This window comes from Narcine bancroftii, chromosome 7, assembly GCF_036971445.1.
Source record: "Narcine bancroftii isolate sNarBan1 chromosome 7, sNarBan1.hap1, whole genome shotgun sequence".
NCBI lineage: Eukaryota > Metazoa > Chordata > Chondrichthyes > Torpediniformes > Narcinidae > Narcine > Narcine bancroftii.
Genome location: NC_091475.1, coordinates 27499621 through 27525283, shown reverse-complemented (window position 1 = coordinate 27525283; position 25663 = coordinate 27499621). Strand labels below are relative to the sequence as shown.

At 43.6% G+C, this 25663-nt stretch overlaps 1 protein-coding gene and 1 long non-coding RNA gene across 6 annotated transcripts in view; one reads left to right on the top strand and one right to left on the bottom strand.

The window, feature by feature from the left end:
- LOC138738644 (vang-like protein 1) overlaps positions 1-7108 on the bottom strand; it is a 37817-nt gene extending 30709 nt beyond the window's left edge. Inside the window, exons 1-2 of one of the 5 annotated variants that reach the window (XM_069889259.1) lie at positions 6842-7108; positions 5137-5379 (exon numbers count right to left, since the gene is read on the bottom strand). The gene's annotated coding sequence lies outside the window, so the exon portion shown is untranslated. Of the gene's footprint in view, positions 1-5136; positions 5380-6459; positions 6680-6832 lie in introns of those variants that run through there. The other 4 variants (XM_069889260.1, XM_069889261.1, XM_069889258.1 and 1 more) reach the window with 4 other exon arrangements.
- LOC138738652 (uncharacterized) overlaps positions 7088-25663 on the top strand; it is a 43786-nt gene continuing 25210 nt past the window's right edge. Inside the window, exon 1 of the long non-coding RNA XR_011341653.1 lies at positions 7088-7264. This is a non-coding gene — a long non-coding RNA (uncharacterized lncRNA). The remainder of the gene's footprint in view (positions 7265-25663) is intronic.

Here is a 25663-nt window from a genome sequence, read left to right as displayed (position 1 = left end):
CTGAAGCAGCAATTCTCAACCTTTTTCTTTCCACTCACATATTACTAAGTAATTCCTATGCCATCGGTGCTCCGTGATTAGAAAGGGATTGCTTAAGGTGGTACGTGAGTGGAAAGGGAAGACTGAAAATCACTGCTCAAGACCCAATTGTTACTAAAATATTTTGCTTGAGAAAAATTGTCATTGGCCCATTTCCTTTGGAGCTATGAAACCGTGCACATAACCAGTCAATTAGGTACAATTAAAAGTGGTTTTCAAACTTTTTCTTTCCACCCACATACCACCCTAAGCAATCACTTACTAATCACAGATGGCATAAGGAATACTTAAAGTGGCATTTGAGTAGAAAGTAAAAGGTTGATAACCACAGCACTGAAGGTTTCCTGCAATGAATTGTCCACTCCTACATTTCACCTCTGGTTCCAAATTTACGCCAATACCCAACTTTATAATATGATCAGTCATAACCAATGCAAGTTGCTGTTCTTCTGATCTTAGGAAAGAGCAAAGCTATCCAATCTGCTTGGTGCAAGATTCTACCAACAGCAATGATTATAACAGCACCCATAAAGAACATTACAGCACAGTATAGTTCCTTCTGTCTGTCCACAATGTTACTGCAACCTATATATACCTACTCAAAAACACTAAATCCTCCTTCCTCATTACTCTATTTTTCTTTCATCTACATCCCTATTAAATGCCCTATTGTTCCATCCACCCAACACCACCACCCCTAGCAATACATTTCAGACATCCACAACTCTAAAAGGCTTACCCCTGAAGTCTCCCTAAACTTTCCTTCCTTCCACTTTGTAGATATCCTTTGATGTCTTGCCCTGGGAAAAAGGTGCTGGCTGTCTACCTTATTTATGCCTCTCATAATCTTGTGGATTTCTACAAAGTTGTCTTTCAATCTGAAGAGAAAAGCTCAAACGATGCTAACTTTGCCTCACGAGACATTTCCTAATATGGGCAACATCCTGGCAAATCTCCTCTGCTCTCTCTCCATAGCTTCCACATCCTTCCTATAATGAAGTGACCAGAACTGAAACACATGTGGTTTCACCAGAGATTTATAGAGCAGCAATATTATCTCATGACTCCTGAACTCAATCCCCTGACTCATGATAGGCCTTCTTAACTATCTTATCATCCTGCACAGCAATCTTGAGAGATCAATGGATTTGCATTCTAAGGTCCTTCCATTAAGAGTTAACTATTCTACCATTAGCCATGTTCTCTGGCTTCAAATTGACCAAATGATCTCACATCCGCCATGTGCTACTACATAATCAAGTTATCAAATAACTCAAACCTCAATTAAACAACAGTACTATTACTGCAATTGAGCAATTACAAATACAGTACATCTATATGTTTGTAAAATTATTGGTATTATTCATGATCAATATACAGAATGCATTCTGATGTAGATATGCGGAAGGGAGCATTCATGATGAGAATATCTTCTCTTTTGCTCTGCTAAGTAGACAGCTGGAAGCATGCTGCATTAATTTCTATGCAATCTTTCATTTCTTCATATCTGGACAAGTGATTGAATATTAAATAAATTTGGTGGCCAACCTTCTAAAAGTTATTTCATTCAAAGGCCTGTTACATTAGCAACAACCTCATTTAGTTCATTCTCTTTAATCTTACCCATTCTAATTTGTAACACGTTAACTGAGATGGGAGTTCAATGCATTCCACATTATGCTACAAAAGCAATAGCTGTGCTTATGTTAGCATTTAGCGCATTAAATGTATTTTTATATGCAGGAAAAAAATCCAATTTGTTTCAGATACGAAGAATCTAAATTGGAGGAGCTTCTCTTTAAATCCATGGTAAGAAACATACTACAAGGGCGTCAACCTATTGGATAAATACAGGCTGTAGCATCGAATCATTGAATTATGACCTTCATTGTTCAACTTCAAATTTGGGAATGGATTTGAAAATAATTTGAATTTCAATGACATCAATGTGCATTCAACCTTCATCATTCCACAAATGGTCAACTTTATATAAATTTTGAATGCATTAGTTTCTATTTTGAATTATTAAGACAGTCACATACATCTAATTCTGATCTGGTCATACTGCGAAGAAAGAACCTTATAAATGTAGATTTGGGCATTAAGTCTCAATTCAGCATTAATGCTAGGATCACATTATAAAGACAGTATTCTGTTGAGTGTACTATATGAAACAATTTACTTTAAAAGTAGTGTATTCCATTGGAAAGAATAACATATAATTTAAAAAATAACATCACAGTATTCAAACAAATTTGGGAACCTTACATGGAACACAACAGAGAGGGCCTACCGCGGACCTCCATCCCCTAAAATGACAGAATGAGAAGACGACAAAATGAACTGACCCAGTGTGTAAAAGTAGATGACACAATTTTCTTGTTTATTTTCATTGTGTGATGACATTGTTTTATGGGTTTATTGTATGTATATGTTGAACGTTTAGTGGGTAGGGAGGGGGGGTTGGGAAGGAGCGAGGGAAGGAGGGGGGAAAAGGGGAGAAAATGACACTGTGTATATTCAAGAGGGAAATGTTTGTGTGTATTTTGGTTAATATGGTTAATAGTGTGAAAAATAAATTAAAAAAAAAATGTAATGTCAATACCATTCATGAAAGCCAAGCAAATCACTTTCATTTCCAACTAAAATTTGTGCATTGAGACCATATTTTTATTTTGGCTAATTATGCAGCTTTGGAGCTGAAAAATGTTTAAGACCGTAATATTTGCCTTGATAGCATCTGCTTAGAAAAATCAGAATTTAAAAAAGAATTGCTTACAAATTTAATTAAAAAGACAGCAATTTTTTCTTGGTCATTTGCAAGATGCATTGTAAAGATTATCACATTGTTTATTAAAAAGTTTACACTTCTCTGGAAAGTTCTACATACAAGAAATGCAAATTTACTTAGAATGCTCAATTATGATAAACCCCTGAGCTTTGGTGAAATTTGGACTGCTACACTTAAAGTATGAAGCTGATTGGTGGGTGCATTAAAACTTCACAAGATTTAAACTAACCCTAAAAATAATAAGAATAATATATAAAATGAAACAAGAAAATCTAGCAGCACATTGAAAAAAAATTTTTTGGAATTTTTTTTGAACCAAACTTAATTTGGAATATTTTTTGTTATGCAAGGTTATCAATTAAAACTAATCTTGCATAGACATAATATCAATTTCAAGGAATTATTTATTTTCTCAATAAACACGTGCATCAATTCTGATCTAGAAATGCAACATGCTTTGGAAATACAGGAGCGTCACAAGTAGTAACTTTAAGGATTCACAGAACGCCCATCCAAATTCCCCCACTCAAAATTTCTTTGGTGTTTACTTCCACCATCTCTTTGTATAATTTATTTCACACATTTTTAAAAATTTTATTTAAAAGTTTTCCATACATGTAATTTTATCCAAGTACAAAATATAACAAATATTAATATCCAATCTATTACATGGTATAAATCCCAACACCTCCCCCCACTACACTAACCCCAAAGGAAAAAGGAAAAGAGAAAGAGAATTGAAAAGTAAGAAAACATAAGAACACACATATTTTTGAAACTTCCAAAATTTCTGCCAATTTCTCGATTATAACATTTTTGACATTGAAAGTAAGACCATATTATGCAATATATAATGTGATACACTATGATTAAATTTACCATCCTTTAAGATTCTTAATTATTTCCCTTGACTTTTCCATTTAGTACCAAAAATAACACATTGTTCACTCTCTTGATAGTTTGGTTTCTAAAGCTAAAAGCCAGCTAGATTAAATTTTCTGAGCTTCCATAGGCTTTTAAATTCTCAATGCAATTGAGTAACCCAAATTTAACTTTTATTCCAACATATAATTAGTTTTCCTTCTGCTGTGGAACACTGCATTACTGTTTTTAGTGAGGTTTTCATCAATATCCCTACAAAAGCCATTTCTTATTAAATATATCCATTGCAAAGTGCTCCCAAAGGAAATTCAGTGCTAATACATCCACACCAATGCTCCTATATGTCATTTCCATTCAATGTCTCTGGCATTAGAATCAATTTCATTTAGCACATACTTCAGATCTCTCTGCTATATCCAGAGCCATTTAGATTACCTGTATATTATTTCCCACCCTTGTTTGATTACGCATTATTTGTCTATAGTAAACTTGATCTGCCACTCATTAGTCTATTTTCCCAGTCTACTCAGATCTCTTATAATTGATAACCTCTCGCCTAGTTGACAACTCTAAACAGAACCATCTTTTGAAGTTCCCAGTTTGGTCAAGATTGAATCTGTCTGGTTTTCCTCTTATTATACATTGCCATTCTAACTGGTTGATCAATTACTTCTTTCACATAATATCAAAATAACCTGAAAGACTTAGTCCACTTTGTTTACAGTGATCATAAATTTTGGACCTGTCACTTTAAAGCATTCCCAAGAATTCAGTGATAGTATACCAGTAGCAGGACATCAATACAAAAGTAACCAAAGGTAAAGAACTTCACAAAATGTCTATCATCTCAAGTCAGATTGTTTTTCAACTTAAGCTCCCCTGTGATTTGTGGTGTTGCTGGTACTTAATATCAGCTCTTCACACCAACCCACAAATTTGAAACAAACCATAAATTTAGAAATTGTATTTCTGATTCCAAAATCAGATGCATTCAGATGAAATTAAAGTTATACAGCAGTTAAAGTTTCTGGTAACTATTGCCCATTTTTAAAACGGGGGCTTTCAAGTTTAGAAACTAGGCATAATCCATTAACAATGCATTTAAGATAGAGCAACCACTTAAGAAAATTATATCTCGCATGATTACTATTTTAACTAAAGAAAGGTCACTAACGCAAAATATTAACTTTATTTTTTTCTTCTCACTGCACATGCTGTCTAACCCAATTATTTTTTAGCATCTTGTTTGTTTACCAGATTCCAGCATTGAATATTACAGGAATGAAGCAAAATGAAAATATTTAGGCTCAAATAGCTATGACACTAGTCACTTTTTAATAAATACAAATTATGAGATTGTTTCAATTAGTTTTCAGTCTGAAAAATAAAAGTTGAAAGCTCATCAGGCACTAATAATCCATTACCATGTTCAATCCACAAGATGGTTTGATGATATTCATAATGCCAGATTAATATCTGGTTACAAATTTGAGCAATAATAATTAACTGGAAATAAGTTTCATAAAAATTCACTCCAAAGTTGTGAGAAGGGTTAGATAATTTTAAAACTGTTCATTTCACATTTTGCTAACTTCTTCCATGTCTTTGTAAACTTCTTCAAAGCTCCTGAGTGAACATGAAAACGCATTTCACTAAATGTATTAAATCTGAAATATATTCAAATAAGATTTGAATAAGAAATTGGTAAGCATTATAAATCAAAGCAGTACAAGAAATTAATTAAAAATATTTCAAACAGCACCATAAAATTAAACCCATGTAAAGTTATAACTTTACAATGTAAAGTTTTCAATGACTTCACATCACAATTTACTACTGTAAAACCTTCAAAGATTATAATGTGTTCAATTCTATATGCAACTCTTGAGTAAACTGAGAAATCTAGGTCTTCCCACAAATATTGAGGGACCACCTACACTAGAAGAACAAGTGGGGATGGAAATTACAAAACATTAAGTTTGATTTTTTCCTCTTCACACAGATATTGCCTGATCTGCAGAGTATTTACTATATTTCATTAGTTTTTGAAAAAAAACACACATTTCTAAATTTAATTTCTTCAAGGCCAATTTCTGCTTTTGAAATTGAATTAATGATAAGTATAATATGCATCTTCAGCTAAGGGTGGGCTCTTCAAGTTCAAATGTTTGGCACTGATAGGATGAACTCTTCTGACAAACCACTCATGATATTCTAATACTTTAGAACAAACATTGAACTATCAGAATGCTAATTCATTATGGTAAATAGAACTGAAATTGAAAATTAATGGCAACATAGCACAAAAAAAAATCAGTGATTGCTCAAATTCAGGACAATTTCCAATTGATGTCACAAGTCATCATTATTGATAAACATTTCATTTGAGAACAACGTATTTGTATGTTTAAAGCTAATGTAACAGAACAAAATTGCAATTCCACAATGTCAGAACAGCAAGTAAATTAAATGTACATAAGCTGTGCAATAAAGTTGTGGGCCACAACATCTTGCATAGCTTACAATTGAAGACTTGAACATAACCCATCTGCCTCGTTACCCCCAGATCCAGGAGATACTTCTATTTCTCTCCATCAATCATCCCTGCCACCTCCCAATCAGGAAGACCTTACTTCCCTCACCCCAACTCCACAGAATGATTTTTCATCCCTCCCCCCTCCAAGTCCCACATCAGATGTTCCTCCTTTTCCCCAAATTCCTGATTAAAGAGTTTCCTCACGAAGCACCTCGGAATTTGTTGGATTTATCGCATTTGAAACATTCCCTCGACTGAACGTCATTGTTCCTCGGGACCAATACAAGCGCCGGACTGGTGGCAACGCGGGCCCTGGGGTGCTTCTCCGCCTGCTGGGTGTCCGCCCTGGATACGGACACCAGGGGCGGCGCGTCAGCTCGAACAGGCTCTCCTCTCTCCCTGCACAGTGCACGGGAACGCCAGCGGGGCCTGCTGGTGGAAGTGGAGAGCAACCCCGCAGCCTGCGCGCTAGGCCGCAGCGGTCCCGCTTCTCTTTGCCCTTCCACCCCAGGGAACCGCGTCGAAATTTCCAAGCCCCGGTTCTTCGCATTGAACCGAATCCCAGTTAAGTCGTGCTTTGTTACCTCACTCACCTGGGCCCGAGGTCCTGTGAAAGCGATCCGGCTCCAAGCCGCTCGCAACACACACACACACACACACAAAAACCCCGGATCCAGTGGAGGAGGGGCGCGAGGCGTCGAGATGGAAACACAGCCACCGGGATAAAAAATTCAATCCCGTAAAAGCATCGACCCACTCAGCCGCCGTACGCCGCGCTGCGCATGCGCGGGATGGGCGCACTTCACCGAGCCCCCTGTGTGTCACGTGCTCCGCCCGGCATGTGTCGGCTGCGCTGGTCCTGTTCGATGCTCCGCCTCTGCGCCACCTGTAGGAGATGGCGCCAGTTCGTGGTCCTGCCTCTCTCAGGGCAGCGGGACTTCCAGCAGAAAGAATATTAAGCAAGTACCAGCATTATAGATCTCATGCTTACGGCTAATGCTCCCTCTAATTTTTAGGTCAGTGTACGGAAAAATCTTATGTTGTGCAATGTTTTTTCTGTGACAAAAGGATGTGAGCATTGAATGCTTGTGCAAATGTCAACTTGAAATTGTTTCAAGATAATTTTGGCACAGCCTACCTCTCGTGGCTAATACAACTGTATTGCCATGTTTCAATATAATACAAGTATGATGGAACATTTTGTTCTATATTTTGAACTACTTTGTTGTTCCAATATATAAAACTAGTTAACAGAAACAATTGGCTAAGAGATTATTTTCAGTAAGCATAATTATTAATTATGACATTATTTTAGGTACCTAACCTTTTGTGTGCCCACTCATTTCCTTGGTGTGCTGATTGTCAACTTAGAGGGCACAGCACTTATGGCCTCCTATTTTCTCAATATTGCTCTGGCCTTTGCCTCATGTTGAATGGGCAAATCTTTTCTCCCCAACTTATTATTGAGAAATTGCTACGAGTGGTTTTTAGGATTTTTTTCCCCCACCAATTCCCTCTGGCTCCTTGGCTGAATCTGATCACATGCGACTAAGATGTTACATTAGAAAATAAAACAACGGTTGGTGCAACTTTTAAAAATCAACAGAAAATGTTGCACATACTCATCCACATCTGGAGAGAGAGAAAAAAAGTGTTAAAATTACATTATAATTATGTAGAAACATTTTTAAAAACATATTTTAAGTTGCAGAGAGGGTGGACAGATGGAGAGAACAAAAACAAAACATGAAAGTCTGCAGATGCTGTGATTAAAGTAAAAACACAATGCTGGAGAAACTCAGCAGGTCAAACAGTGTCCTTTATATAGCAAAGATATATAACCAACGTTTTGGGCTTGAGCTCTTCATTGAGATATGACAAAATGTAGGCAGGTGCTCAAACAAATGGGGGGGGGGCAGGGATAGCACAGTCCCACAGGCAACAAGTCAATAGGTGGCTAAGGGACACTATCAAACAGGGGAAGGGGTGGCTCTGTCAATGAGAGGGAAAGGGGAGAAGGAAAGAAGGGAGACAGATGGGGAAGAGAGGGAGAACGGGGAGCAGGCTAACAGAAATTGGAAAAGTTGGTGTTAATGCCATTAGGTTGGAGAGTGTCCAGACGAAAAATTAGGTGTTGCTCCTCCAATTTACAGGTGGACTTGATTTGACAGTGCACGTCAACGGCCAGGCACGTCAACGGCCAGGCACGTCAACGGCCAGGCACGTCAACGGCCAGGCACGTCAACGGCCAGGCACGTCAACGGCCAGGCACGTCAACGGCCAGGCACGTCAACGGCCAGGCACGTCAACGGCCAGGCACGTCAACGGCCAGGCACGTCAACGGCCAGGCACGTCAACGGCCAGGCACGTCAACGGCCAGGCACGTCAACGGCCAGGCACGTCAACGGCCAGGCACGTCAACGGCCAGGCACGTCAACGGCCAGGCACGTCAACGGCCAGGCACGTCAACGGCCAGGCACGTCAACGGCCAGGCACGTCAACGGCCAGGCACGTCAACGGCCAGGCACGTCAACGGCCAGGCACGTCAACGGCCAGGCACGTCAACGGCCAGGCACGTCAACGGCCAGGCACGTCAACGGCCAGGCACGTCAACGGCCAGGCACGTCAACGGCCAGGCACGTCAACGGCCAGGCACGTCAACGGCCAGGCACGTCAACGGCCAGGCACGTCAACGGCCAGGCACGTCAACGGCCAGGCACGTCAACGGCCAGGCACGTCAACGGCCAGGCACGTCAACGGCCAGGCACGTCAACGGCCAGGCACGTCAACGGCCAGGCACGTCAACGGCCAGGCACGTCAACGGCCAGGCACGTCAACGGCCAGGCACGTCAACGGCCAGGCACGTCAACGGCCAGGCACGTCAACGGCCAGGCACGTCAACGGCCAGGCACGTCAACGGCCAGGCACGTCAACGGCCAGGCACGTCAACGGCCAGGCACGTCAACGGCCAGGCACGTCAACGGCCAGGCACGTCAACGGCCAGGCACGTCAACGGCCAGGCACGTCAACGGCCAGGCACGTCAACGGCCAGGCACGTCAACGGCCAGGCACGTCAACGGCCAGGCACGTCAACGGCCAGGCACGTCAACGGCCAGGCACGTCAACGGCCAGGCACGTCAACGGCCAGGCACGTCAACGGCCAGGCACGTCAACGGCCAGGCACGTCAACGGCCAGGCACGTCAACGGCCAGGCACGTCAACGGCCAGGCACGTCAACGGCCAGGCACGTCAACGGCCAGGCACGTCAACGGCCAGGCACGTCAACGGCCAGGCACGTCAACGGCCAGGCACGTCAAAGTGGGAGTGGGTGTAAAATTGAAATGGTTGCCTACTAGGAAGTCCCTGTCACTGATGTGGACAGAGCGAAGATGCTCATCGAAGTGATCACCCAGTCTGCATCCAGTCTCTCCAATGTTCAAAAGGCCACCATGAATTGAAATGGTTGGTGACTGAGAGGTCCCTGTCACTAATGTGGACAGAGTAAAGGTACTCAGCGAAGCGATCTCCCAGTCTGTGTCCAGACTCTCTAATGCAGAGAAGGCTGTAACAAATTTAAATAGTTCTCTACATCGGAGAGACTGGTTGCAGACTGGGAGATCGCTTCGCAGAGCACCTTCACTCTGTCCGCATCCTTGACAGGGATTCCTAGTGGCCAACCATTTCAATTCTGCACCCAACTTCTGTACTGACATGTATGTAAATGATCTCATGAACTGTCAAACCCACACCAGCCATAAATTGGAGGAGCAACACCTAAATTTCTGTCAGGGCACTTTCCAACCTGGTGGCATTAACATCAACTCCTCTGGTTTCTGCTAGCCTACTCCCTGTTCTCCTTTTCTTTCCCATCCCTTTTTTCCAGCTCTCCTACCCCTTCCCTCTCTATTCACAGAGCCATCCCCCTCTCCCCTTATTTGCTGGTGGGCCTGCCCTCCCTTATCCACCTATTACTTCCTGCCTATGGGACCATGCTCTTCTCCATGCCCTATCCTCCATGATCATTTTGTTTACTCCGATTATCCCAAATGTTCAGGATCGCGCCTATGTCAGGTAAACAGTTTTGTTTTGGATAACTGGTCATTTAAAAAAAAAACACCCCAGAAGCAACAGCAAATCATTTTTAAACAACAAGGCTCTTAAAGCATGAAATAATGTTTAATTCACACCAAATAACAACCTGAACAAAATACTGTACGATAACTCACCAAATAACAAAAACTTGAAATTCTACTCACAATCACAGTGCTATCTGCAGACCTCTTTACCATCGCAAAACCCTCGAGTGCTCTGTCGGAATCAAAATGACAACTCAGACACCCACATGAGCATGCGGAGTATAACTTTTTTTCAAGCTGTGAAGTGAGTTCGGCGCCAAAAAAAATTTGGATAAATGAGGATTTTTGATTGTTTCAGAAATTCTCATTCATCCAATATTTTTGGGAGGTGAATGAATTTCGGATGAATGAGGATTTTTGATTGGTTCAGAAATCCTCATTTATAAGATAAATTATATTTCTCCTCCAAAAACTTCAGATAAATGTGGATTTCGGAGAATCTGATTTTGGATTATTGGAGTTGTGCTGCACAACCTTGTATGTTGATTGTGTATCTTTATATTTGCTACATAAAGTACATCTTTTGTCCTCCACCATTTTATTTTACTGGAGAGAACAAAAGGAAGATCTGATATTGGGTGGAAACCAAAGGAAAATTTATGACACAGATGGGAATGGTGACGGCCACCAAATGGAGGTCAATTTGCTGGAGGAGGTGTACACAAAGAATATTGCCTTGGGTACTGAAATGATAGTTGAAGCATGTGCAGTTTTGGTTAATGCATTGCAGGAAGGAAGTGCAAACTTTGGAGAGGATGCAAAAGAGGTTCACTAGGATATTGCCTGGATTAGAGGGTATTAGCTATAAAGGGAGGTTGGAGAAAACTTGGAATGTTTGGAGTGTTGGAGGCTGAGGAGCTATCAGAGAGAAGTTTTCCCTCAGGGTAGAAATATCAAATGCCAGATAAGAGAGGGAGTGCTAAAAGGAGATTTACAAGGCATTTCTTTTTACACAGAGTGCCTGGAGTGTACAGTGGGGAGAGGTGGTGGGAGTCAGATTTCAGATTTATTATCAGAGTACATACATGACATCAAATACAACCCTGAGATTCTTTTTCCTGCGGGTGAGGCAGAATTACCACTTATGGTATGCAAAAAAAACTGTACTCAACGTACACATGTAAACAAATAAAGAAATGTAAACAAACTATGCAATTCAGAAAGAAAAAAAATCATGAAGTGCAAAAGTAAGGGTCTTTAAATGAGTCCCTGATTGAGTTTGTTGTTGAGGGGTCTGATGAGGTAGAAGGAGTTCCTGAACCTGGTGGTGCGAGTCTTGAGGCACCTAGACCTCTTCCTGATGACGTCAGCGAGAACAGAGCATGTCCTGGATGGTGTGGATCCTTGATGATTGCTGCTGCTCTCCAACGGCATTGTCCCTGTAGATGCTCTCAATGGTGGGGAGGATTTTGCCTGTAATGTCCTGGGCTGCATCCACTACATTTTGCAGGGCTTTCTGCTCAGGAGTATGGTTCCCATACCAGACCATGATGCAGCCGGTCAGCACACTTTCCACCACACATCTGTAGAAATTGTACATAGAAAGGTAAGCGATATTTAGACAGGTATGTGAACAGGCAGAGTGTGGAGAAATAAAGACCACATGTAGGCATATGGGATTAAATTGAACTGGCAACATAATCGACCCAAATTTTGTGGGTTGAAGGGCCTCCTGTATTGTTTTATATCTGATAAAATAGATGAGGGGAAAATGATTAATTTTGTAACTGTAAAATACAGAAAATAGTAGTTACTGGAAATCTGAAATAAATGATTTAATTTTAAAATACTCAACATTTTTATGAAATCCCTCCATAACTTAAACCCAGCATATTCGTTGTGATATGGTTGTTAATGTTATGGGAGAACCATGCTCCTTTAATTTTGGCAAGTTGAGCATTTGTGATTTAAAATATTCCATAATTTGGCAGCCATGCCTTCATCTGCCAAAGCCACAAGTTCTGAACTTCTGAAAACTTTTACTGCCTTTCTTTCCTTTGCACTTTTCTCAAAATATACTCCCTATCTCTCTTTTTTTAAAATTACGTGTCAGTTTTACTTGCCTTTCCATCCCCACTTGTTGCCTTGAACCACAATAATTCTTCTGCTGAAGTTGGTCCCTCTATACTTGTGGGAAGGCATGGATTGCTCAGTTTTCTGAAGATTTGCAAATAGAATCAAAGACTTTACAATCATTGATAAACACTTCCTCTTCTAACTTCCTGGTGGAAAGAAGGCAATTGATGAAACAGTTGAATGTGGCTGGATCTGAAAATTGCTTTAGGGAGCTCCTGTAGTATTGTTGGGATGGGATGATTGACTTTCAACAATTGAACTTCATTTCTTTGTGCAAGTATAACTTCAACCACTGCAGTGTTTTCCCCTTGAAGCCCATTAAATTTAATTTCACCAGTACTCCTTGTTGCCACTCTCAGTCAAATGCAACCTTAATATCAAGGGTAGATTTTCTTACTCCATAATTCAGTTTGTTGCTCTGTTTTTGGGTCAAGGCTGTGATTGGGTCTGGAGCCAAATGGTTTTAGGAAAACTTGACACTTCAACCACTTTGAAGATAGACTAAACAAACAGTAATTATTTGAATTGGATTTGTCCCATGATTGTGAAAAGGAAATTACTTAGACCAAGTGTGGGAGATGCCAGCATCACTGATATTCAATAATAGGCAATTTTGCTGTGCAGGTCTTCAGTATCGCAGATGGGATATTGTCTGGTCCTACAGCTTTTGCTATATCCAGCACTGTTTTCTGCTTCTTCATGCTATGTGCAGAGACTTAAATTGTCTGAAGGCCAGATTGTGATGGTGGGGATTTCATTGGAGACCCTGTTCAGCATTTTTGGCTGAACATGGTTCTAAATGGTTCTGTCTTGCCTTCAGCGCTCAAACCTTGGGCCCTGCCATCACTGACCCTTCTTCTTGCTAGCTGTTTAATTGTTCATTGCACTTTAAGACATGATATTGAAAAACTATAGTTCTGTGATTTGATGCACTGGGTTTGTGGTATTACTTAACCATATCTATTGGATGTCCTTTTGATGTTCCTCTGCCACATCTTAAACAACAGCAGTGCAGGATCTAATATTTAGGTACCCATGGTGCTATTCTTGTTAAACTGTTGGGTTTTTATAAAAGTTCTGAGCATATTTTATGAAGCTTTTGTCATCCAATAGATTTTATAGCCCATAGTTTGATTGAACTTTTCTGAGCATGGTATTGGGTTCGGGAAGGATGTGTAAGAGTTTCACATTGACTAGTTTATGCATGGAATTAAACATTTATTGCATGTGACTATTACTGTGGGTCATTTTTTTCCTTTGCTTCAAAACTTTGTGTATTATTTGGACTCTTTGCTATGCTTGGAGCCAGCAATGTTTCTGAACTTGCTGCAGAGCTCTTGTATAGGCAACTTACTTCCCTCCCAACTCTGCCAGCTTGTCAGCTTTCAGGGGAAGGTCTGTTTTTTGGAAATGGTGGGGGAGAAGGGCTGCATTTGACCAGTATCTTTCTCTGTCTACTGAGAGGTCAGTGGTTGTGAGAAAAGAGGGATTGATGGAAATAGATGGTGGTCAATGGTGAGGGTGTTTCTTTAATGTGGATATTAAGGAGTGAAACTAGGTGTGATAAAAGTAAAATCACACTAAAATGCTGCAAGAGATGCTCCACTTGCCCCCACAACTCCTCCCTCACCTCTATTCGAGGTCCTTCCATGTGAAGCAACATTTCACTTGTGAATCTGCGGGGGTCATCTATTGCATCCGGTGCTCCTGTTGTGGTCTCCTCTACGTTGGAGAGACTGGATGAAGACGGAGATCACCTCATCGAGCACCTCAGCTCTGTCCGCTGCAATAGCGTGGATCTCCCAGTGGCCTCCCATTTCAATTCCCCATTCCATTCCCTTGGTGACATGTCTCATGCACTGCCAGATTGAGACCACCCGCAAATTGGAGGAACCACATTTCATCTTCCGACTGGGAACCCTCCAATTGGATGGCATTAATATTGAATTCTCTGGCTTTTGTCAGAGACCTCACTTCTTCCCCCATTGCCTTTCCCCAGCTCTGTCTCTCTCCCTTTTCCCTGTTTGCTTTCACACAATCATGATAAATTCTTGCCCTAGTCCCTTATCCTATCCAATTAAGACCTTTTGTTGGTCTGGATTCCTCCCCTATTGTTTGAATTCTGAGACTTTCTGAGATTTCCTGCTTCTGGGCTATTGTGCTTATTCCTTGAAGAAGGGCCCAGGCCCAAAATGTCGGACATAAATCTTTGCCTTTTATGGACGCTGAAAAGACCAGCTGAGTTCCTCCAGCATTTATTACAGTACAATCACAGTGTCTGCAGGCTTTCATGTTTCACAAAGATAGGTGTGAGCTTTCTTGGTGGATGAACAAAGTAATCTACATTGACTGCTGTGGCAGCCAGAATTAGTTGTTTCATTTTGAATGGCGCAACATTAAATAGGATTGGCTTAAATGTGGGGTGAATGCAAATTGCCAAGGGGTTTGGAGATATGGAAACAAAATACAAACTTGAAATGGAGAAATACTGTGTTTAGAGTTAAACAAGAAAGACTGCAGATGTTGGGGTCGAAAGCAATACCCAAATATGCTGGAGAAACTCAACAGGTCACGTAGCATTCGTAGGAGGTAAAGGTCTCCTTTCCTATGCAAAAACAGGTATGCACCTGAATTTAAAAAAGGTGAGAGGGGGTGTGAGAGGAGAGGAGAGGAAGAAGGAAAGGGTAGAAGGAGCACAAGCTAACAGGTCATAGGTAGGTACAGGTGGGAGGGTAGAGAAAAAAGCTGAGAAGTGAAAAGGGGGTAGGAGCTGGAGAAGAGGAGAGGGAAAGGGGTAGGTGTGATGGTCCACCACTGGCCTACTGCAGGGGGCAACCTTTGTACCTGCAGAAGTCCATGGGAACAAGACAACAACCTGGCCGGCTGTCAATCAGCTGACCTGAATGGACCAAGCCCCACCAGGTCGGGTGTCAGTCACCCTCCGGGATATAAGCCTGAGCCGGCCCTTCGAAGTCACTCTCAGAGTTTACAGCAGTACAATCTCACCGCTGGCTCTGTGGAAGTTTACATCGAATAAAGCCTGTTGTACAGTCTTTTGGTTTTGTGTGTTTGCTTCTGACCGACAGCACACCACAGTAGGACCTGGAGAAAAGGAGAGGGAAGGGGGTGGGAGCTGGCGAAAAGGAGAGGGAGGGATAGGGAAATAAAGAGAGACTTGGAGGAAGGGTTTAATGGAAATTAAAGGTCTGTGTTAATTGTGACCGGTTTGAGAGTGCCCAGGTGGAATGTAATGTATTGTTCCTCCAATTTACAGGCAGCTTCAATATGGCAGTACATGGATAGACATGCCTGTGTTGAATGTTGCGTAGAATTAAAATCGTTGGCCACCAGGAGGTCTTTGAGGACAGAGCAAAGGTGTTCAATTAAATTATCTCCCAGTCTGCATCCAGTCTCAGCAATGTAGAGGAGGCCACATCGGGAGCACTGGATGCAGTAAATAATCCCTGCCGATTCTGTTTCTGTGTTCATGCTTACTATATCTCTTTGATATGAGCACTTGAATGGAAGGCTATTTCTCGCAGATCTCCTCAATTATACAGTCTGATTTGTTTGCTCTAAAATCTACCAAATAACAAAAGAGTGTCTATGCCATAAGTTCTCTGTGGTTAGTAAGGGATTACTTAAGGTGGTATGTGACTGGGGCCAAAAAGGTTCAGAACCCCTGGTCTAAAATGACCCTGTTGATAAAGACCTCAATAAAGATGGTGGTGCTGCTGGAGCCGCTGTAACAGCAGCACTTCTGCTGGTGTGGACCCGTGGGGAGTGAGGGAGCAGAGATGCAGTGCACCTGCATGGTCCAGCCATCTAGTCAATTGCCATCAGCTCTGAATGGGCTTTGAACGGCCCATTGAGGGAACAGTCAGGGTTTTTTATTTGAGATCCTGTGACCGTGGGTCAGCATCCAAGATGGCAGCACCTATTAATCGGCAGCAGCCTCAAGGGGCTGCAGACTCTGGAGAAGTGTAGGACTGGAGCAGGGCACCAGAGGACAGGAAGATCACCCTGCGTCTGAGAGGAAGAAGCAGAGGAGATGACCTGTGGGGACAGTGACCAGTGAGAGGGCTCTGCGGCTGAGGGACCAGTGCATGCGGTGGGCTGCTAGAGTTGAGGAACCTGCAGAAGCTATGGGCTGCTGGAGACTGCTGTTGGGAGACTCAAGCTAGGCCGCAAACTGCTGGAGACTGGCTAGAACTAGCTGGAGGGGTATCAGATAACAGAACTGGGATGCAAGGAGGTGCTGAGGGCATTGAAGGATTCCTGAACGCGTCGGAAGTTCAGTTCTAGGGCTCGGGTTGCCATTGGTTTGGAGTGGACTCTGTGGCTGTAGGGTCTGTGGAAGCACTGGAGGTGAATTTATGGACACCCAGTGATTCTGGGGGGGGGGGGGGGGTGGGGGGTGGTCCTCTTTTGCTTCTCTCTCTCTCTGACTGTAAGAGGTGCTTTGGGAGTTCCTGCCGGTGGTGAATCTGTCTGCCTTGCAGTAAGCAAAAAGAAATTTCATGTAATATGACACTGTTTTATTACTATGATATTAAATTGAATATTGGAATGCCACATTTTACTGTATAGAAACATATTTGCAGGAAAATATAATTTTGTTCCCTTCTGTTTTGGATTTTTCTTTTTTAAGCTTTTGTGTACTTATGTTTTCATAGTATTCACAGCTTAAGTTACAAAGCCCTTGCAACTATTTGTTTTGAAATATCAGTGGCTTATAATCAGAGCCAATTTTTTGGAGTAGTCAGTTTTGGGGGTGGTGCCAAGTTTCACTGAAGTTGTTAGTCAGCTTTGCTAATTTTCTAGATCCCCTTCAGTGCTTTTGGGATCATTTCAAAATTAGAAGCAATAAAATAGAGAAGGACTTGTTAGACCTGCCAGCTGTTCACAACAGGCCTATCTGGTTGATGGTTTCTCAGTGAAGCATGAACCTTGTTAGCCCTGTTGTGCTCATGATTTCTCTCAGGTTGATATACAGAAGCAGAATTTAGTTGTTTTCAAGGCAGCTATTTCTACAATTGGCACTGCAGAATGTTCCACAGATTGGGAATTTCCTTGGAGCTGCTCCTGCTTTATTGATGTATTATTACCATATGTGTTAGAAGGGTTTCTGCCATATTCCAGTGACGATATGGTGGCAGAATGAAGTAATTGGAGGAAATCCTTGGCTACAGTGCTGTAGTTTATTCAGTGAAATCTTTTTGGGAGCATGGCTATATCACCTACCCAATGTTAAAATTGCCAACATTTGTCTGTCCTTTGACAATCTGGAATACTCCTCTGGTAGGTGTAAGCCTCAAGACAACAGTGTCCATCATCAGTACTGCAAACTAGCTTCTATGACCAATAGAGCATCGTGATCACACCCAAGGTTCTTTATACAGCACCTTCACCATGTCCAGGTTCAATCAGTTGGTTGAAAACTCACTGCTTGGATGGTGTTTCCTGGGATCTTATAAAACCACTAAGTCTCTTATGTCAAATTTTACTCCATTTTCCACACCTGGCCAAGGGCTACAATATAGTATCAAGCATAAATGTACTTTACATTTCTCTATGTCCAAAAGTGAAATCAATTCTGAAGTATATCTTAGAACTTTTTCATTTGAATCAGGAGTTGCATGAAGGCATCATTAGTCTTAGCAATTGTCAGGAATGGCAAACCTCCAATGGACCACGGTGGCATCCAGAGCCTTTAAGGAAGACCCAATCACGTGGATGCAGGGGGTTGGGCGGGGGGGGGGGGGGGGGGCTACAGTTTAAACTAAGATGTGGGGCCTTGAGCCCCTTCCCTACCATCTTCCTGGACAATGTACAATCTTTAGAAAATAAACTGGATGAACTCCGAGCCAGATTACAGCAGTAGAGGGACATCAAGGATTGCCGTGTGACATACTTCGCTAAGACATGGCCTAACAAAGGCATTCTGAAAACAGTACTGCAGCCTGAGGGCTTCACCCTCCATCGCATGGACCGGACACCGGTGTCAGGTAAAGGCAGAGGCGGTGGCATTTGCTTCATCATCAATTCATCATGATGTACAAATGTAACAGTTACATCCCAGACCTACTCCCTCTACTTGGAACATCTGACAATCAAGTGTTGTCGATTCTATCTGCCGAAGGTGCTTGTTCCCATTATCCTGGTCACCGCATACATTTCACCCCAGGCTAACATCAGGCTGGCACTGGAAGGGCTGCGCACTGTAATCAACAGCCTCAAGACAGCACATCCTGATCATTGTAGGGGATTTCAACCAGGCCAATCTGAAGAAGTCTCAAACAAACTATCACCAACATATTACCTGCTCAACCAGAGGAGCCAGCATACTTGACCACTGCTACACCACCATCGAGAACATCTACCGCAGTTTGGCAAATCTGATCACCTGCCTGTGGTTCTACTCCCAGTGCACAAGCAGAGACTGAGGACTATAGTACCAGTGGTGAAGATGGTAACAGTATGGTCGAGGGAGGTGGAAGAGCGCCTGCAGGATTGGTGGATTGGACCATATTCAAAGATTCATCTTCAAATTTGAATGAATATGCCAAAGCTATCATCAACTTCATCAAGTCCTGTGTGGAGGAATGTGTGTCCATGTGCACTACCATGAGTACCCCATCTAAAAGTCGTGGATGAACCTGAGAATTAACAATATGGTGAGGGCAAGGTCGATGGCATTTAAGACCAGTGATCCTGATTATACAGGATATCCAGGTACAATCTATGGAAGGCTATCTTCACAGCAAAGAGGCAATTCTAAATGAAGCTAGAAACCAAATCAGATACTTGCCAGCTATGTCAAGGCTTATAGGCCATTACATCCTACAAAGCAAAGCCAAACAAGATAAATGTCTGTGATGTTTCACTCTCTGATGTGCTGAACACCTTTTATGCTCGCTTTGAAAGGAGAATTCAACAGTATCAATGATAATCCCTGCAGAGCTGGTGATCTTGAGATATTTGCCTCTAAGGCCAATGTCAGAACATCCTTCAAGAGGGTGCACCCTCGCCAGGCCCTGATGCCGTACCTGGCAGGGTACTGAAAATCTGTGCCAACCAAGTTCACAGACATTTTCAATCTCTCATTGCTGCAGTCAGAGGTTCCCACCTGCTTCAAAACAGCATCAATCATACCCAAAAGGTGCAGAATGAGTTGCTTCAATGACTATCACCCAGTTATATTCACATTTACTGAAATGAAGTGCTTCGAGAGGTTGGTCATGGCCAGAATGAATTTGTACCTTACTAAAGATCTGGACCCACTGCAATTCACCTGTGGTCACAATCTATCCACAGCAGATACAATCTCACTGGCTCTCCAATTAGCCCTGAATTACCTAGTGTGCTACCAATCAACCACGTTAGACAAGGATCTGTGATTAATAGGCTTTAATTACCTTTAGATGTCAGCACAGTTCCAAGGCAGGTACTGAGGGAGAGTTTTGGGCATAACAGCCTTTATGGGGATATCCGGTAGGGAGGATTCACAGGTTCAGGGGTGAGCTTGCCCATACAGCATATACATACAATATACATAGTGGAAACACTACATTCACTCTTTTAAAACAAAGTCTGGGCGGTGTCTTGTGTGACAGGTGGTGCCTCTGGTAGTTGAGGGGGGTTGGTACAATGGGATTGTTCGAGTCACTTTGTGTTCGGGTGTAGGGTCAGAAGCCAATGGTGGGGCTGGTTGGTCAGGGTTAACGAGGGGTGGTGTGGGCTGGTTGGTCGCAGGGTCCCCTGCATGCACCAGGCCCCGGATGGAGACGGTGTCCCCACTCATCCTGGTACTCCACATAGGTGTATTGGGGGTTGGCATGAAGGAGGTGGACCTTCTCAACCAGGGGTCAGTCTTGTGATGCCTGATGTGTCTCCGGAGCAGTACAGTTCATCAGCCAGGATGGCGTTGTTCCCGATGCCGACTTCCTGGGGAAGGAAAAGTGCCTTTCGTGTGGTGTGGCATTTGTAGCGGTGCAGAAAAGGGACCTCGTAGTGTGGAGCACCTCAGGGAGGATGTCTTGCCACCGGTAGGTGGGCAGGCCCTTCAATTTTAGGGCTAGGTGGACTCCCCTCCAGATGGTGGCATTCTCCCTTTCTACCTGTCCGTTCCCCTGGGAGTTATAGTCTGTGGTCCTGCTCGTGGCTATGCCCTTGGCCAACAGGTACTGGAGCAGCTCCTCACTCATGAATGAGGATTCCTGGTCGCTATAAATGAAGAAGGGGTATACAGACAGAGCAAAGATGCCACACATTGCCTTTACGATGGTGGCCGTGGTCAAGTCCGAGCAGTAGATGGCAAAGGGGAAACGGGAGTACTTATCTATGATGTTGAGGAAATGCACATTGCAGTTTGTGGATGGGAGGGGTCCCTTAAAGTCCATACTCAGCTGCTCAAAGGGGCAGGTGGCTTTGATGAGGTGGGTTTTGTCTGGCCAGTAGAACTGGGGTTTACACTCTGCACAGACCAGGCAGTTCCATGACAACTCCCTGATGTCTTCAACCGAGTAGGGGAGGTTACGGACTCTGATGAAGTGATAGAGCCTGGTGACGCCGGGGTGGCAGAGGTTGATGAGAAGGGCTTGGAGGCAGTCCAACTGTGCATTGATGCATGTTCCCCGGGACAGTGCATCGTGAGGCTCGTTGACCTTCCTGGGTCAGTACAAGAACTTGTAGTTGTAGATAGATAGGTCAATTCTCCACCTCAGGATCTAGTCTTTCATGATTGTTCCCTGCTGTTTGTTATTAAACATAAAGGTGACTGGTTGGTCAGTAAGCAGGGTGAATGGTTTTGCTGCCAGGCTGTGTCTCTAGTGGCACACAGCTTCCACTATGGCCTGGGCCTCCTTTTCAACAGCTGAGTGCTGAAGTTTGGGGCCCTGGAGGGTTTGGGAGAAGAATGCCATGGGCCTACCCTCCTGGTTGAGCATGGCAGCCAGGGCGAAGTTGGACGCATTACTCTCCACCTGGAAGGGGATGGATTAATCTACAGCATACACCATCGCCTTGGCAATGTTGCTCTTGATGTGTGTGAATGCTGTTTGGGCTTCTGGCAACAGGGTAAAAGTGATAGATTTCACCAGGGGATGGGCTTTGTCCACTTAATTGGAGAACTATTGCGTGTAATAAGAAAAGAAGCCCACGCAACTTTTCAGGGCCTTGAGGGTCTGGGGCAATGTGAATTCCAACAGAGGGCACATGCGGTCCAGGCTTGGCCCAGTGATGCCATTCTCCACCACGCAGTGCAGGATGGCCAGCCATGAAGTGCTAAAGACACACTTCTTTTGGTTATAGGTTAGATTGAGGCTTTTGGCTGCCTGGCAGAACTTGTGGAGGTTGGTCATGGCTACAGATAGTCACATTGTCTAAGTAGGGAAACATTGCCTTAAGTCCATAGTCATTGACTATCCAGTCCATCTCCGTTTGGAAGATGGAGACCCCGTTGATGACCGCGAAGGGGACGATGGAAGTGGTAGAGGTAGCTGTTTGCTTCGAAGGCAGTGTATGGGCTTTCCTCCGGCCGGATGGGCAGTTGATATACCAACTTGAGGTCAGTGGTTGAGAAGACCCGGTACTGGGTGATCTCACCATGTTGGCAATGCAGGGAAGTGTGTAGGCGTCCAGCTGAAAGAAGCGGTTTATGGTCTGACTATAATCGATGTCCATGTGCTGTTTCTCCCCGCCCTTTACAATCACCACTTGGGCTTTCCAGTGACTGGTGCTGGGCTCTATGATCCCCTCTGCCAGAAGCTGTTCGACCTGCTTTGATGAAGTTTCTGTCTCTGGGGCTGTATTGCCCGCTCTTGGTGGTGACAGGCTTACAGTCAGGAATAAGGTTATCAAACAGGGGCAGAGACGGGATCCGGTGGGTAGAGAGGCCACGGTTTGTGTTCGGAAAGAGTTTAGTCTTGCAGACCATGAGGGGTGGGTGTGGGCTGTCAAACTGCATACGGAAGCTCTGTAGCTGGCACTGGAAGTCCAGTCCCAGTATGACTGGCGCACAGAGGTGGGGTATGATCAGGATTTAAAAGTTCTTGTACTCCATGCCCTGCACAGTCAACGACACACTGCAGCAGCCGGAGATCTTGGCTGAGTGAGATTGAGGCCAAGGAGACCTTACATTGTGCCAGGGTTACCACGACGGAGTAGTGTTGTACAGTGTCTGGGTGGATGAAGCTCTCAGTGGTTCCTGTGTCAAATAAACAGTTCGTGGTGTGGCCATTTACCTTGATAGTCATCATAGCCTTGGCCAGTTGATGTGGGCTGTCTTGATCGAGGATGATGGAGGACAGCGTCTGATTGCTGTCCAAGCCACTGCTCTATTGGTTCGGGGGTGCCCGCCAAGTTTGCGGCCTCCATGTCGTGCATGCAATGCTGTCCTTTGCCGCTGGAAGTGGTGCCGCCCCGGCTTGCCGTCCCCAGGGCCCTGTTGAGCTGTTTCCTGTGACCGGAAGTGATGGCGAAGGTGGAGCCGGATGTGGTGGGTTCCAAAATGGTGGGGGCTGGCGGCCGCACGCGGTGCTGCTGGCGGAAGGTTGAGACCTACATACCTTCGCATAGTGTCCCTTCCTGCAGGAAGAGCACGCTGTGTTTCGGGCCAGGGGATGTTTCCCATGACCACAGAAGTAGCACCTTGGGTGCTTGATGACGGCGACGGTGATGTGGAACACTGCGTCCCAAGATGGTGGTCCCCACATGGCAGCCACATTGCCCAAGGAGAACGCTTCAGCATTCCATTGCGCTGTCTCAAGCGATTTTGCCAATTTTACAACCTCCTGCAGGCTCTGATTGCCGTTTTCAAGCAGTCTCTGTCTGATGTAATCAGACCTGAGTCCAGCCATGCACGCATCTTCGAGGTGGACAGTTGCTGAGACTTCTTGGCAGCCACAGGCTCACCCCAGCTCCCACAGCACCCGCATCTATTTGTCAACGGGCTCACCGGGTCCTTGTTTACAACTGCCCAGAAGAAATTGGGCATAGATGACGTTCATCAGGGCCTGGTACCGTTTCTGCAGGAAGTTCATCGCAGCAATGTTAGTGGGACAATCTCTTATTGTTTGAAAGACCCGGTGACTGAACCTGAGTGAAGAGCAGGTACTGTTTGTCTTCTTCGCATCTCGTGTCATTGTGCTGCATAAACACATTGAGGCAGTGCACCCACTGGTCGAATTTGACTGAGGCCTCTGGATCCTTAAGATCGGTGTCAAGTTTATCTGTATTACCTTGTCAATGGCCCAAAACTTAAAGGTGATTAAATTGAGCTATCAATCAACCACACTAGACAAGGATCTGTGATTAATAGGCTTTAGTCACCTTTAGATGTCAGCACAGTTCCAAGGCAGGTACTGAGGGAGGGGTTTGGGTGTAACAGACTTTATGGGGATATCCAGGAGGGAGGAGTCACAGGTTCAGGGGCAGGCCAGCCCATAAACAGATACATACAATATATATATAATGGTAGCACCACACCTAGACAACAGCAACACATAAATCCAGCACTCTTCATTGACTACATTCAGCTTTCAACATCATCATCCCTTCAGCAAGCTTCAAAACGGATCTTTGACTTCCCCATCAGAAGACCACAGTTAGTGTGGATCGGTAACAACGTCTCCTCTTCACTGACAATCAACACAGACACATTTCAAGGATGCAAGCTTAGCTCACTGCTCTACACTCACTACACACATGAATGTGTTGCCAGGCACAATTCAAATGTCCCCTATAAACTTGCCGATGTCACCACGGTTGTTGGCAGAATCACAGATGGCAATGAAGAAGCGAACAGGAATGAGGTTTGTTGAGTGGTGTCCAAACCACAAGCTTGAACTCAACGTTGGCAAAACTAAGGGGCTGATTGTGGTCTTCAGGAGAGTGAAACCAGGAGAACACAAACCAGTCTCATTGAGGGGTCAGCAGTGGAAAAGGTTAAGAACCACATTTCTGAGCATCAAGATTGATCCTGGGGCCTTCATGTTGATGCAGTCATGAAGAAGGCTCTCCAATGGCTATACTTCATTAGGAGTACAGAGGTACCAATGCGCAGGGCAGGAAAAGAGTACAGAGAGTTGTAAACTCAGCCAGCACTATCATAGGTAATAGTCTTTACTCCATTAAGGATATCTACAAGAGGCAGCCTCTATCCTCAAGGACCCTCACCAGCCAGGCATGCCCTCTTCTCACTGCTACCATCAGGAAGGAAATACAGGAGCCTGAAGATGAACACCCAATGGTACAAAAACAGCTTCTTCCCCTCCACCACTAGATTTCTGAATGAACTACAGGCATTACCTAATTTTCTTTCTCTTGTACTAATTAAAAAAAAATTAATAGTGCGTTTATGGAATGTAATTTATAGAAATATATGCAAAACAAATTTCTTGACAAATGTTCAAGACAATAAATTCTGATTCTCTTCACTTAAATTTAATGCATATTATAATTATTTTTCACATCCTCCTGGAGAGAAAAGTAGGCTCTAAGCACAGTAAAAAAAAAGAAATTGGCCCTTTGGTTCTTCCAATCTCATTTCACTACTCTTGGCCCCCTTTCTAATTTTTGTTGAGATGAGAAAATAACAGGATGTTGGACATTTATTGTTTTATTGAGGGCAAATTGTGAGCAGCATATCTAGAGCATATGATATTTAAGACCATGAGATAGGAGCAGAATTAGGCCATTTGGCCCATTGAGACTGCTTTACCATTTGAATCATGGCTGGAATTCGAGGAATGAGAGATTGGAACTGGGATGCAAGTGGGAGCTGAAGGCAAGAAGTTCTCCCGAAGCACCTTGGGCACTGAAGGCTTCCTGGTCCTGTCAAAGGTTTGGACCTGGAGCTTGAGTTGCTGATAAAGCATTGGAGGTGAATCCATGGACACTCAGTAACTCTGAAGGGACTCTGCCTTATAGCAGGCAGAAGGCAATTTTGAGTAATATTGCAAGTTCTGTACTATTACATGACAATAAAGGAATCTTGAATCTTTCAACCCCATTTTTATGCTCCCCCGTAACCTTTCATGCCCTTACTTATCTGCTTTAATACTAATATAATAAATGTAAATTCAGCTCCATTCCCAGACTACAAATTATTATGAGCTGTAAAATCTTGGTCTGTCAGCCAAATATAGCAGAATAAAGAGGAAACAAGACCTGGTTTCTAAAGCATATGGCAAATTAAAAATG